This window comes from Puma concolor, chromosome C1, assembly GCF_028749965.1.
Source record: "Puma concolor isolate L17-30 chromosome C1, mPumCon1.1.hap2, whole genome shotgun sequence".
Classification (NCBI taxonomy): domain Eukaryota; kingdom Metazoa; phylum Chordata; class Mammalia; order Carnivora; family Felidae; genus Puma; species Puma concolor.
In genome coordinates this window covers 176,638,526-176,652,675 of record NC_141674.1, presented here as the reverse complement: position 1 = coordinate 176,652,675, position 14,150 = coordinate 176,638,526, and the positions used below count along the sequence as shown (strand labels likewise).

At 36.2% G+C, this 14,150-nt stretch overlaps 1 protein-coding gene across 12 annotated transcripts in view; it reads right to left on the bottom strand.

Annotated features, from left to right (window-relative positions):
- GULP1 (GULP PTB domain containing engulfment adaptor 1) overlaps nt 1–14,150 on the bottom strand; it is a 773,858-nt gene that overhangs the window by 249,465 nt on the left and 510,243 nt on the right. The gene's annotated exons all lie outside the window — the stretch shown is intronic.

Below are 14,150 nucleotides of genomic sequence, written 5' to 3'. Positions count from 1 at the left end.
GGGCACCTGGGTCGCTCAGTCAGTTGAGCGTCCAACTTCAGCTCAGGTCATGATCCCACAGCTCGTGGGTTCAAGCCCAGTATCGAACTCTGTGCTGATAGCTTGGAGCCTGGAGCCTGCTTAGGATTCTGTGTCTCCCTCTCTCTCTGCCCCTAACCCACTCGGATTCTGTCTCTGTCTCTCTCAAAAATAAACAAACATTAAAATTTTTTTTTTTTTTTTAGAAAAAGTGTTACTGGAGAAAATGGTCAAAAGCTGATTTTTGTAATGTTTTAATTTTAATGCCTTAAAGAGAATTCATATTTAAAAGACTTTTCTGGGATAAACATTTTCATGTGCCAAGTTACAAAACAAAATGCAGCATGCTCTTAGCCTTTCATGGAAATGGTGCATTTTAAACATCAGACCTGAAAAATAGATTCCATCCTTGAGATCCAAGTGACTTTATTGCCTATCTAGACATCAAGAAGAGCCTCAAAGACAGAGCCTCTCCTCAGATGCAAAATAAGTTAAGGCCAGGCACACGTGGGTGCTAACGTGTATCCAGAAAATAAGGCAGGAAATAATGACCTAAATAATCCAACCTGCAGGCATCCAGTCATCATTGACACAGCCGTTCAATCAAAAGGAACCAAATCTTGAAAGTGCTAAGAAGGATAAAGCAAAACGGCATAGATGGGTGCTGATCAGTTTATAATGCACTCATTCTTTCTCAGTCGTCGGTCTCCTACAGAAAAATTATGACTCTGCCAGAAACCACTGCCAAATGATTTAGGTTTCTCTACTTATTTTCTGTTCAGATGTCAACAATCCACAGCATTCCACATTTATCTTAATGGCAACATGATTTGAAATTACGAAATTACATCTACAGGATTCTCCTCCTCAAGCTCTTCCTGCCCCCATCCCAGTACACCCCCTAAAATCAGTTGCTGTACATCTGTATATTATGTGAAAAAAGTCAAATTACAAATCAGTGTGTTGTATGTGATCCCAACTGTATCTTAAATATTAAGAAAAATGTAATTAAACTGGCCAGATCATTTTTGTTCCTTTCTACTCTTCAGCATTCTTTAACTTGTTTTGATAGTGTGCAAATATTGATGTATATATGCTAAAAACATTAACAAGAGTTTTCCCCTATGTAATTTTAGGGTTAAGGATTTCTTATCTGGTTCACATTAATATTTTATATTACAAATTTTACTCCATGATATTTTGTTCGTATATAAATAAAAGAAGCAAACATTACTCCACAAAGAGAAAATGTGTCTCAGTTCAAATTACACAGTGTTTTAAACTAAGGTGGTTTCTTTTTTTTTTTTTTTTTCTTTTCACAGAAAATACATAGCTTTTGATAGAGAGGTAGCAAAAAACAGGCATTCTTTCTGCATCTCTCTAGTTTTTTTCTAAATGTTTATTTATTTATTTTGAGAGATAGAGAATGAGAGCAGGTGAGTGGGGGAGGGGCAGAGAGAGAGGGAGAGAAAGAATACCAAGCAGGCTCCACATTGTCAGTGCAGAGTCCAATGCAGGGCTCAATCTCACAAACCGTGAGATCATGACCTGAGAGGAGATCAAAAGTCAGATAATCAACTAACTGAACCACCCAGGTGCCCCTACACCGCTCTAGTTTTTTACTTTTTCTAAGTTGCAAATGACATAGTACATTGAAGTTATTCCATTGGTACTTATAGTTTAGGACAGATTAATTTACATAAAACAGCATATTTGTTAATCAGACTGAAAACCACATATTTTTTGCTATTGTTAAATACAGCAGCACAAAAATTATACTTTTTCTGCATAATAATGCTAACTGTCATTTACTGACCACCTATAAAGCTGCAGCCACTGTGCTACCTGAAACACTTATGTGTTTAATCCTCTTAAGAATCCTGTGTGAAATTACTGTATGTACCCATCTTACAGGTTAAGAAAGAGAAGCTTTGTGCAATTAGTCTGCCGAAGAGCATCCAGGCTGTTAATACCAAACCCTATCTCCAAAGAAGTCAAAGCTCAGACTTTTTCTACAATATAGAAATTTCTATAATGTGTTACACTGATCATGCAAAACTATAATGAATATTGGTGCATGTATGTTTAAAATATCAAATACACTAAAATGTGAAGTGCTAATTCAGTACTATTTAGTGTCTAAAAGTAGGCTTATAAAACATAATTAGAACAAAAATATCTGCTATCAATAAACCCACCTGAGCAATAAGGGCCCATCATCCTCTCAAAGTAAACTCAATATATTTCTGGATGCCATGAATTGAGTTGCATCTCTACCCCCAAGATTCATATGTTGAAGACCTAACTTCCAATGTGATATTATTTGAAGAGGAGGCCTTTGGGACATGAGTTTAGATGAAGTCATGAGGGTGAGCCCTCATGATGGGATTAGTACTCTCATAAGAGTAGACACTAGTGCACAAGCACTCTCCCTCATGGGCTCCTCCACCCCCTCCACTTCCCTCATCCAACATATTGGCCTCTCAGTTTCTTAATTCTTCATACCCAATTCCCCCCTTCTCACTTTTTCAGGCAAGCATTCCTCTGTCCTTATCACTTAGAACTATTACAGCTGACGTTAAATATTCTGACCACTGTCTCCTATAATACATAGATCTTTTTCTATTTCTTGGTACCTTCCCCTATCAGTCTGTCCCCTCCCTCTTTCAGGTGCCTTCTCTTATAATAGTTCAGTCCTTGGTCCATGTTTTTTAACCACCTTCTAGAACATAACTTAAAACTTCGTTACTACATTAACCTTCTACTGTACATTTAGGAAAAAATCAATTGTCCTCCATACACTTATCTAAGAAGAGTCCTAGAGGAGAAAAAAAAAAAATCACAAAGCTTTAATACATACAACAAATCTTAAGTGGTCCTCAATACTGCTTGGAATTCTAATATGCTATCCTAGTTTGCATCTTCTTATTTTCCACAATAACAGATTCTCACAGACATACAGTTGGAAAGAGCTGAGGAGGGACCACCCACTTCAGAGGCTATGTACTCTTTAGTTCAACACAGTACCAACCACTCAGCATGATTTAATTATACATATACTTGTTGGTCTCTATAGACACTATTTGCCAAAACTACTTTAAGTATAATGAAATCTCTCTTAGAAGAATTAATATTGTTAAAATATACATACTACCCAAGACAACTTATAGGTTCAGTGCAATCCCTATCAAAATACCAATGACGGTTTCCACAAAAAAAGAACAGACAATTCCACAATTTGTATGGAACCATAAAAGATCCAAACAGCCAAAGCGATCTTGAGAAAGAACAAAGCTGGAGGCATCACACTCCCTGATTTCAAACTCTGTTACAAACCTGTAGTAATTAAAACAGTACGGTATTGGTATAAAAACAGGTACATAGACCAATGGAACAGAACAGAGAGCCCAGAAATAAACCCACACATATATGGTCAATTAATATATGACACAGGTGCCAAAAATATACAATGGGGAGAACTTTAGCACAGCAAAGGAAATCATCAACAAAATGAAGTCAATCTACTGAATTGGAGAAAATACTTGCAAATGATCTGAAAAGGGGCTAATGACAAAAATATATTAAAAAAAAAACTCATAAGACTCTGTGGGGGAAAAAAACCACAGAAAAAAAAAATCCAGTTAAAAATGGGCAGAAAAATCTGAATAGACATTTTATTTATTTATTTATTCTTAATTTAATTTTACTTATTTTATTTTATTTTATTTTGCACTGGGGGACTGAGTGCAGAGCCTGATGTGGGGAACCCATGAAACCGTGAGATCATGATCTGAGCCAAAACCTAGACTCGGACACTTAACCGACTGAGCCACCCAAGGTGTGCCATGAATAGACATTTTTTTAAAGACAAGCAGATGGTACGTGAAAAGATGCCCTACGTCACTAACCATCAGGTAAACACAAATCAAAACCAGAGTGAGGTATTACCTCACACCTGTCAGAATGGATATTATCTAAAAGATAAGAAATAACAAGTGTTGGTGAAGATATGGAGAAAAGTAAACCCTCATGCACTGTTAGTGGGAATGTAAATTGGTGCAGCCACTGTGGAAGGCAGTATGGAGGTTCCTCAAAAAATTAAAAATAGAAATACCATAGGATCCATGAATTGTACTTCTGGGTACTCATCAAAGAAAACAAAAACACTAATTTGAAAAGATAATAGGCATCCCGATATTCATTGCACCATTACATACAATAGCCATGATATGGAAAAAAACTAAGTGTCCATTGATAGATAAGTGTGGTGTGTGTGTGTGTGTGTGTGTGTGTGTGTGTGTGTGTGTGTGTGTGTGTCTGTGTGTCTGTGTGTATGTATATGTATATGTATATATGTATATGTAGTCAATGGAATACTATCCAGCCATAAAAAGAATGGAATCTTGCCATTTGTGACAAGGATGGGCTTTGAGGGCATTTTGCTAAATGAAATAACTCAGACGGAGAAGGACAAATACTGTATGATCTCTCTTGTATGTGGAATCTAAAAATAAACAAATAGGGGCACCTGGGTGGCTCAGTAGGTTGAGCGTCCGACTTTAGCTCAGGTCATGATCTCATGGTTCCTGGGGTTGAGCCCCACATCAGGCTCTGTGCTGATCGCTCAGAGCCTGGAGTGTGCTTGGGATTCTGTGTTTCCCTCTCTCTCTGTCCCTCCCCTGCTCATACTCTGCCTCTCTCTGTTTCTCAAAAATAAATAATGTTAAAAAATATTTTTTAATAAAGATAAAAATAAACAAATAAAGGGGTGCCTGGGGGTCTCAGTCAATTAAGCATCTGACTTTGGCCTAGGTCATGATCTCATAGTTTACGGGTTTGAGCCCCAAGTCAGGCTTTGTGCTTACAGCTCAGAGCCTGGAATCTGCTTTGGATTCTGTGACTCTTTCTCTCTGCCCCTCCTCCACTCAGGCGCGCGCTCTCTCTCTCTCTCTCTCTCAAAAATAAATAAATGTTAAAAAAATTTTTAAATAAACAAATAAATAAATAACCAAGCTTATAGATACAGAGACAGATTGGTGATTGCCAGAGGTGGGGGAGGGGGAGGATGGGAGAAATTGGTAAACTGTTCTTGCCTTTTTTAGTTTAAATAAATTAAAAAATTTTAGTAAGTATAATGAAGTCCTTCCCACCTTAAAGAAACACTTCCTGCATTGGAACCCAAGTCCCTTTTCATTTTCCGTACTGTCTCCTATTCTGCTGAGAGGGAACAAAATATGTGATCCCAAAATATGGCACTTTGGCATGTGGATTATTTTTAGCTGAAGGCAATGAAGACCCAGCAGATTCAAGACAAACTTTACCTCTCCCTTGACCACCTACAAGAATTTATATAGGGGATCTGACCCGAAAACAGAGCTATTAGCACAGATAACTTTTTATCTGAAAGACTCATCTGTATGGCAGAGTGAGCATTTAATTGCCAAACATCTGTTCCTCTTATGTCCTGTGAATTACTCTCCTCCCCTTTGTAGTCCCAGGCCACCATCCCATTCTTTACCTCAGTATGGCATTTAAGCTTCAATTGTTCAGGGGCCTCATATTTTTTATGGGGCTCCCATACTTACATAATTCAATTTGTTTTTCTCCTGTTAATTTGTCTTGTGTCAATTTAATTAATAGACCAGCCAAAAGAACTGAAAAAGGGTAGAGTAAAAAAATTTTCTTCTCCTACACCACACACAGGCTCATTCCATGAAAGAATTGTCCTTAGGTGCTGTTTTAAATACTCTACTTCACAACTGACTCACCATACACATAATTCCATCAAAATGGTTCTCACCACAGTCCCGAATGAACTTTATGTCGAGTACAGTAGACACACAAAAGACACTTTTAATCTGTGCTTTTTTTTATTTTTGAAATGTTTTATACTATTTAACACTGTTGATCATCCTTTCCCCACATCTTTTTTGTTGTTGTTTTGTTTTTAATCTTGGCTTTTACATCATAGTCTCCTGGGTTTTTTCCTCCTCATAATTCCTCCTTAGAGTTATTTATAAACTTTGCTCTTTATAACCTGGTTAAAATATTAGTGCTTCTCTGAGCCATGCGATAGATTTTCTTCCCACTACATAATCTCTTGTTCTGATGACCCTTTCTAAGCTAAAAACTCCTATCTATAATCTGAAATCTGAAAATTTATATATGTACTATATATATATATATATTCCCTCTCTCTCTCTCTCTCTCTCTATGTGTGTGTGTGTGTGTGTGTGTATACATACACACACACACATATATTTATATATATATATATATATATATAGGATCTTTATATATAGGATCTATATATACATATATATATAGGATCTTTCCCAGAATATGGGTTGTTAGCAGAGGAAAATTTGTCTGAATGACCCATCTGTATAGAAGGACAAGGACAAGTATCTAATTATCAAACATCTGCATCTGCTCTTCTTCATCGTCGAGAGAGAGAGAGAGAGAGAGAGAGAGAGAGAGAGAGGGAAGAGGGTAGGGATCCAGGACTTCAGAGGAAGGATGATGAAGAAGAGCAGATGCAGATGTTTGATAATTAGATACTTGTCCTTCTATACAGATGGGTCATTCAGACAAAATTTTCCTCTGCTAACAACCCATATTCTGGGAAAGATCCTCAATTTAGATTCTTCTATGTAGTTAAAAGAGGGACAACATTTCTCTTGAGTCCATAGGGTCTCAATTGCCTTTAGCTTCAAATCATCTCCATGCCAAAGTGGCCATCTTGGGATGGCCCAACAATACAGACACACATATACCACATATACACATATATCACCACCCCACACCAAACTTCTTCACTACAGGGGTGTGTGTGTGTGTGTGTGTGTGTGTGTGTGTGAGAGAGAGAGAGAGAGAGAGAGAGAGAGAGAGAGAGAGAGACTACTGGACGTCTATAACAAGATGATTCAGACACATCAAAATGTATTCAAAACAGAAATCATTATTTCCCATCAATAATTCTACTTCTACCTATATTTATTCTACTGAAGAAGATAAATACCCAGGGTGCCCAAACTAGAAATCCTAGAATTGAAGGGAAGCAGAATTTGTGCAACAAAATATGCATTTAGCATAAGGATTACCTTGAGCTGACTACTTTCAAGAAAAAGATGTGGGAGAGATCTAAAAACCAAGCAAAAGTTACTCTTTTGTAAGGGATGTTTACATTTATAAAGAAATTCTCCATGCGTAAAAAGGTGTCTCCTTCTCAAAGCAGGAAGAGAAGGATGATAAACCTGTAGAAACTCTTATCAATGGAGAAGACACTGAATTAATTCTGTGTAACAGCCATACCCTTTACTGTGCCTTTCCTGGAAACCTCCCATAAGTGGATACCTACCCTCCCAACATCTTATCAGAAATGGTATTTAAGGTGACGGCTTGGGCCATTTGGGGGATTACTCAGTTTTTCTGGAAGTTTCCTATATCTACAGGAGTTATACATGTTGTTAAACTTTTGTTTTTCTCTTGTTACTCTCTTTTTATACAGTGGTTGGGGGGAGGGGTCTGGGATAAGAACCTAGAAAGATAGAGGAAAATTATTTTACCCTCCTCCAGAATCAACATTTACACAATCCTCTTGCCTACCTCCCACAATTATTGACAAAATGCACAGATTTCTTTCTCTTAAATAACTCTCTCATAAACTCATTTCTCATTGCCATCACTTTAAACTAGGTTATCATCTTCACTTGCCTAGGCTTACTGGAAGAACTTCTCTTCAAATCTAAAATGCAGCTGACATCTTGTCACCACACTGTTACAATCTTTCAGGGTTTCCAATTATTCTTCAAATGAAGCACAAACTGGGGATTAGAAGCCCCACCAGATCTGATCTCGGCCTCACCAGCTTCGTCTCCACCAATTCTAGTCCTTCCTTCTCTTCCACTCAGTTCTCTAACTCTATTTGAAGTCTTCTAGTCCTATGGTTGAACCATATATTCACTGTTTGTCTAAGACTTCCTACATGCTTAAAACACCCTCTCTACTGTCACTGCTTCCTACAGAGATGTCTTTCCCTTAACAAAGTTACTGTGCGTGACTCCAAGTGTTCAAGAGAACCTTATAATAACACCCAAGCTATAAAATACAAGATATCAAAGGTCTAACAGTTTATTTCACACACAAAAAGACAAAATAATAAAATCAAATATTAAAATTAGGACAACTTTAAATATGATATATTAACAAATTTAAATAAATTCAAATTTATTTGAAAATAAAACAGACTATCTTTTTTTTAAAAAAAAAATTTTTTTTTCAACGTTTATTTATTTTTGGGACAGAGAGAGACAGAGCATGAACGGGGGAGGGGCAGAGAGAGAGGGAGACACAGAATCGGAAACAGGCTCCAGGCTCTGAGCCATCAGCCCAGAGCCTGACGCGGGGCTCGAACTCCCGGACCGCGAGATCGTGACCTGGCTGAAGTCGGACGCCCAACCGACTGCGCCACCCAGGCGCCCCAAAACTTAGACTATCTTAAGGGCTGAAATGTTCTTTGAGGTTATCTAGTCTCTCCTCTCAGGGAAGGAAAGTGTTGTCAAATATCCGAGTGAAAAGTATTTGTCATGCTATCAGAAACTATTAATATTAATGATTTTTACATCTTAGGCTTTATTTACTCAAACTTTATCATTTTGACAAAACTAGGGAAAAATGAGATTAAGAAAATGTCAGATTTTCTCAATCAATATGTTAACCTTCCAGACAAATCAAAATCAAGCAAAAGCCAAAGCAACAGACACAAGTTAGTCAATGGCTTAATTTTTATGAGTTATCTAACCGAGATAAAAATGAACAAATATCTTGTCACACAGGAGTGCCAAGTTGCATGTCTGAGAACAGGAGATGAGCAGCTCATTGAGCCACAAAGCAAGGGGGAATCAAGCATTAGCCAGGTGTCTAGGCAGTCAGGTTATTTAAAGGCAATGCACTTTCACTAGTAAAGAGAACTACCGAGGCTGGCCTAATCCTCCAGGGTGACTGCTGCTAGTCAACTGCACACTCACTCAACTGGTATGGTAGTTAAGATACATTATTTCCCATCCTACTATCTTCCCTGGTCCACTGTTTGCCAGCTGTGAAATCTTAGACAAGTTTTTTGATCATTTTTAAATTATAAAAAATATATAATGCAATGCTTACGACACAGTAAGCATTCTATAAATGCATTGTAAAGGAGGAAAAATATCTTTTTCCTCTACCTTTCTAAGCTCTTGACTGAGACTCCTTGTAACAAAAGATAGATTTACAAGAGAAAAACATAAGTTTTGCATGACATGGGCCTTCTTAAGAAAATAAAGACTTGAATAAATGGTTAAACCTGACTGTTTTTATGTCAGGTTTGAAGAAGAGTTTCAGTCTTGGAAAGAGAGAAGAAAGATTATGAGCTAAGAATAGTAAACTGTGGGAAACTTAGCAAGATCATTCAGATTCCTCTCTCTGTCCCTTTGCCTTCAGAGATAAGGATGTTCTTTCCTCCTGGGATACAGAGGATAAAATCCTCACTTGAGGACTTTATGACCTGCTTCAGAAGGTCAGAAAGTCCTTCCTTCACATGTTATTTCTCAAATTCCTTCAACTTGAAATATTCAATAATATGTCAAGGTGCCATATTTTGAGGTAGCATTTCCTGAACCCAGTCATATTCTTGTTATCATTTCACTTATTCAAAAAAATTATTTTTGGTGTGAACTCACAGGTATAATAAGTTAAGAAAAGAGTGCAGGTTCCACAAAGACCCTACTTAAGGGAGACAATTTAAGGGCGGGAAAAACTATTCATTTTATGTGATTATTGTACAAGTGGAAGTTGGAATTTGAATGATCTGGATACATAATTTCTTCTTTGTGTTATGTCCATTGCGAACCAAGTTATATTTTCTACCAAAATCCCCAAAGTAAATAAGTAGAGTCTCTTTATATTCATTTCCATACAAAGAATAATTTATTCACATTCAAAAAGCCACAAGAATGTGGTTCCCTTTTAAGCCAGGAAAAGGTCAGAGGGCACTCCTATTCTGTAAGGGCAAAGGGATGCCACAGGACAATCCCTGAACAAGGGCTTCTATAAGAACAATAATCCTCTGAGAATTGCAGCACTTTGTAGTATCTGGTCTCTCTGACCTAGCTTTGAATGAAGGTCATGATCTCATACAGGAAGCATCTCAAGCATGTTTACTGCATTTTTATGCAAAAAACTAATATGTGCATCTCAATCACAGTAATGTAGGTCTTGTTACTTTGGATAACTCCATCAGTAACTACTATTCTGAGGACTCTTTTGTTTTCCTTTGGTATTCAAACTCCTGTCTATGTTCCTCTCCAATACAATAGCCTCAGTCTTTCTGGAACCAGTGACCTACCTGAAACTCTGCTTTACTGAAAGCTTTCAACAAATGAAACATTACCACCTCCAGTTTCACCAACTGCTCTTTTTCATCTGTATAACAACCTTTAGCTCCGTTTCTCACACCTCCTAATTCCAACTAACCTGCCCGTTGTGACACTTGCTTAATATTCTCTGAGACTATGCAATTATTCCTGCTTTTGCTTGCCTCCACCTCCTGCTTAAACCACTGGTTAACAATCATTTCCACTAAGCATTAATACTTCACTCCTGCTTTTGTCCTCTCAGCTTTGGGTAATTAATTCCTACCATCTTTAAAACAAAGAGGCAAAGACTCACATGTATCTCCATACTTTGATACAGCACATTACAAAAGCCAATATGCATAATGTTAAAAAAATCATCAAAAAAACTAATTCAAAAACATGGTGGCAGAAAGTAATTAAATTGCTAATGGTGTCAGTGAACTAGAGTTTTATAAAACTAGTTTCTACTTGAAAGTTTATTATATGCCTGCATTTTTTTATACCTCTGTGACTAGATCTGTACTTCACAATTTTCTTTAATTTTACTATCAGTTTTATTTTTTACATTTAAATAGTTACGTTAGTTTTATCATGACTCCAAGCTTTAAATTATTTAGAAGACGCATTGAGATTCCTTCAATGTTTTTTAATGTACATTTAATATTTCTAATACATTAAAACCCCCAAACAACCAATAAAGTGGTATGTTATAAAATGACTAGGTTATCAGTTTATATTTCAAATTTATTTTGTTGAGTAATGTGTTTCTGAGATATAAGTAGAATTTACTCATCTCAGAACAAATTTACTTAAGATGATCGATCTATTTACTGTATTAAAAACATAATAACATTTGGTGATTTACATAATAAAACATTTTTATAGACTAATAGCACTAATCATATCCAATGTTTACAAAACTCAAGTACCCTATGTTTTCTTTAATAACCTAAATTATTACTTCTCAAATGTTTATTTCAAATTAAGATAACACTTAACAAATGCCTTAATTACGATACTTTCTATTTTAAGTAACTGAAAATTCTAGTTCAAATTCATTTCAAAAATTAAAGAACTTCATATCTCATACAATAGTAAACCCAGAAATATGGTGGGTTGATTTATGGACCCAACAATGCCATCAAGCACCTATAGTCTTTACTTTTTTTTTCTTCCTGCTATCATTAATGCATTTGCTTTGCCCTCAAACTAGATCTCCTAGTGGACAAAAGATGATCCCCTGTAGCAATTTCAAACATCTATTTCATAAAGAAGAAATATCATGAGCTGCCATATACCTTCTCATCCAGTATTCCCCTTGCTAAGCATAAAGAAATTTTTTCTACCCCCTTTCCCTCCAGTCCTGTTATTTCATGTAATTGACTATGACTGGGACAAAGTAAAAAGGTCCTCTCACTAATGAATCACTAGCAAAGTGAACAGAACACTACGATTATTAGCTTAGGCTAATTAAAATTTCACCTTCTTAGGAATGAACTGCCTTCCCCTGAGTCATGTGGGGTAGAGTGGACATCTGAATTAACACCAGAGTTCTATGAGAAAAGCAGAATAAGGAAATGATTTGAGTGGCCAGCCAATAGTGCCTGCCACAACAACAAGGAAGGGAATATGACTCTCAGAAGTAAAAATACGCTTCTTATGAATTAATGTACAGGAAATGGAAAGGAAAATTAACTTCTGGTAAAGGATCACACAAGGCTTGAACTAAGCAGTGTCATTCCAGGGGAATCTGAAGATCCAATAGGGGAGGGACATGAAGAAGTGTCAATGATACTTGATGCTTACCATCAAAGACACAAAGTGGAGCCAAAAACAGACTGAAAGACAGTCCTTTCTCATTGGGATCTTGAAGCTACTGTCGGTTTACAAATACAAAATAATTACATTGCACCCATCCCTAGGAATTTTAAGGTGGTCCAAACCTACTAAAATTGGACTGATTTATGAATGTGAAACTCTTGATGGTGATTATGCCTAATTAATAAGTTTAAAGAGACTACTTTTGTCATGTATTTCAAAAAATAAAATTGAATCATCTATTTCAAATAAGTCAAGTATCAATGCAAGAAACTGATTTTATAAATGGAGGTATCTCACAGAATTGTCAAGCCAAGCAAAAAGAAAGGGAATATAGTGCAATAAATTACACCATATATGCTTTAATTATAGGTCCTGTTCATGACACAGGAGTTTGCTATACTTGTATATATTCTACATTCTTATTTTCCAAAATTACTGGCACACATTTACATTTTTCACATGAATAACATACACCATATAACCAAATACATAATGTTAAGTAACTCAGTGGTGCATAGAAAACAGTCATCTCCATATATACATAAATTATTAATTTCTTCCTTAGCATTCACATGAAACTGCTAATACGAGGGTAGTTACTTGTTGCAAAGTAGAGTATACAAAGATCTGTTCAACATATATATTCTCTCTTGTAAAACATACCTATTCTCTCTTAGAACTCAAAGTGTAGTGGAGGAGACAAAACATTTATATATAAAAAATAAACCAGCACCACAAGGCAAAATTCCCAGCTAAATCATAACCATTCCAAATATAGTTAATGCTATAATGTGAAAAAGAGAAATCTGTTTTTTTAAATTTACATGTTCTGAAATGAAATATAAATCCTTCTTTGTTGGACTGTCACTAAGCAAGATAACCAAAAACTGCACACATGCTTCTTCAATATAGCAAACAATCTAGAAAAGAAGCATTATTTATTAGAAATTTACTTTCAAAAGTATTTAGGATATCTCCGTTTAACACCTAAAACTGAGTTAAATAACTGTAATTTCTTTTAACCTCATTAAATGACCATAAAACCAATTGCCACCTCTGAAAAACATCAGTACAGATTTCCAGGGGTTCTTCACCTTTTTGTGCCATAAATCCATTTGGCAGTCTAATGAAGTCTATGAATCCCTCTCAAAAAGTGTTTCTAAATACATAAAACAAAATATAAATTATGTAAAAGAAACAGACTTAAAGCACAGTTATTAAAATATAATTTAAGACATAGCTACAGGTCTATATATATACTCACATATGAGAAAATAATCCCTAGAAGCAGATGTAATTATTACTGCAACTTCAAACTAGACATAAACATGAATATATTTCAAAATATATGCAGCCACAGCAATTAGACATGACAATAAATAGTTACAACTGCTGGAAAGCTACAGGTACTATTAAAACTACTGTGTGTGTGTGTGTGTGTGTGTGTGTGTGTGTGTGTGTGTGCGCGCGCGTGCGTGTGTTAGGTGTTCATGAGAGTAATGATGTTATTATTTCCTATCCAAGTTCATGGACACCCTAGAGTGTGAAATGGCGTGTGCACTTAACTCTTTGCAACTAATAACACATTAGTTAGATCTGGAGAAATGGGGGAAAAGTTTTAAAAAGATACAAGTTTTTTAAGATAATTCATCCAGCTAAAATTCTTAACCTTCCATATATAATTACTAATGATTAAGGTCATCAACATGAAGACAGAAAGGAAAAGCATCTCTACAGTTCCAACATCCACAAGTTGCTTTGTTAAACCACTTACATGGTTCCATATCTCCTGCCTTTGCCACCTGATCTGTCTTGAATGGCTTGTTCCCCCTTCTTTGCCTGCCAACTCATCTTCATCCTTTGCCCAACAATCATCTCCACACTGTTTCCAGGCACTGCTGCCCCTAATACTGATGC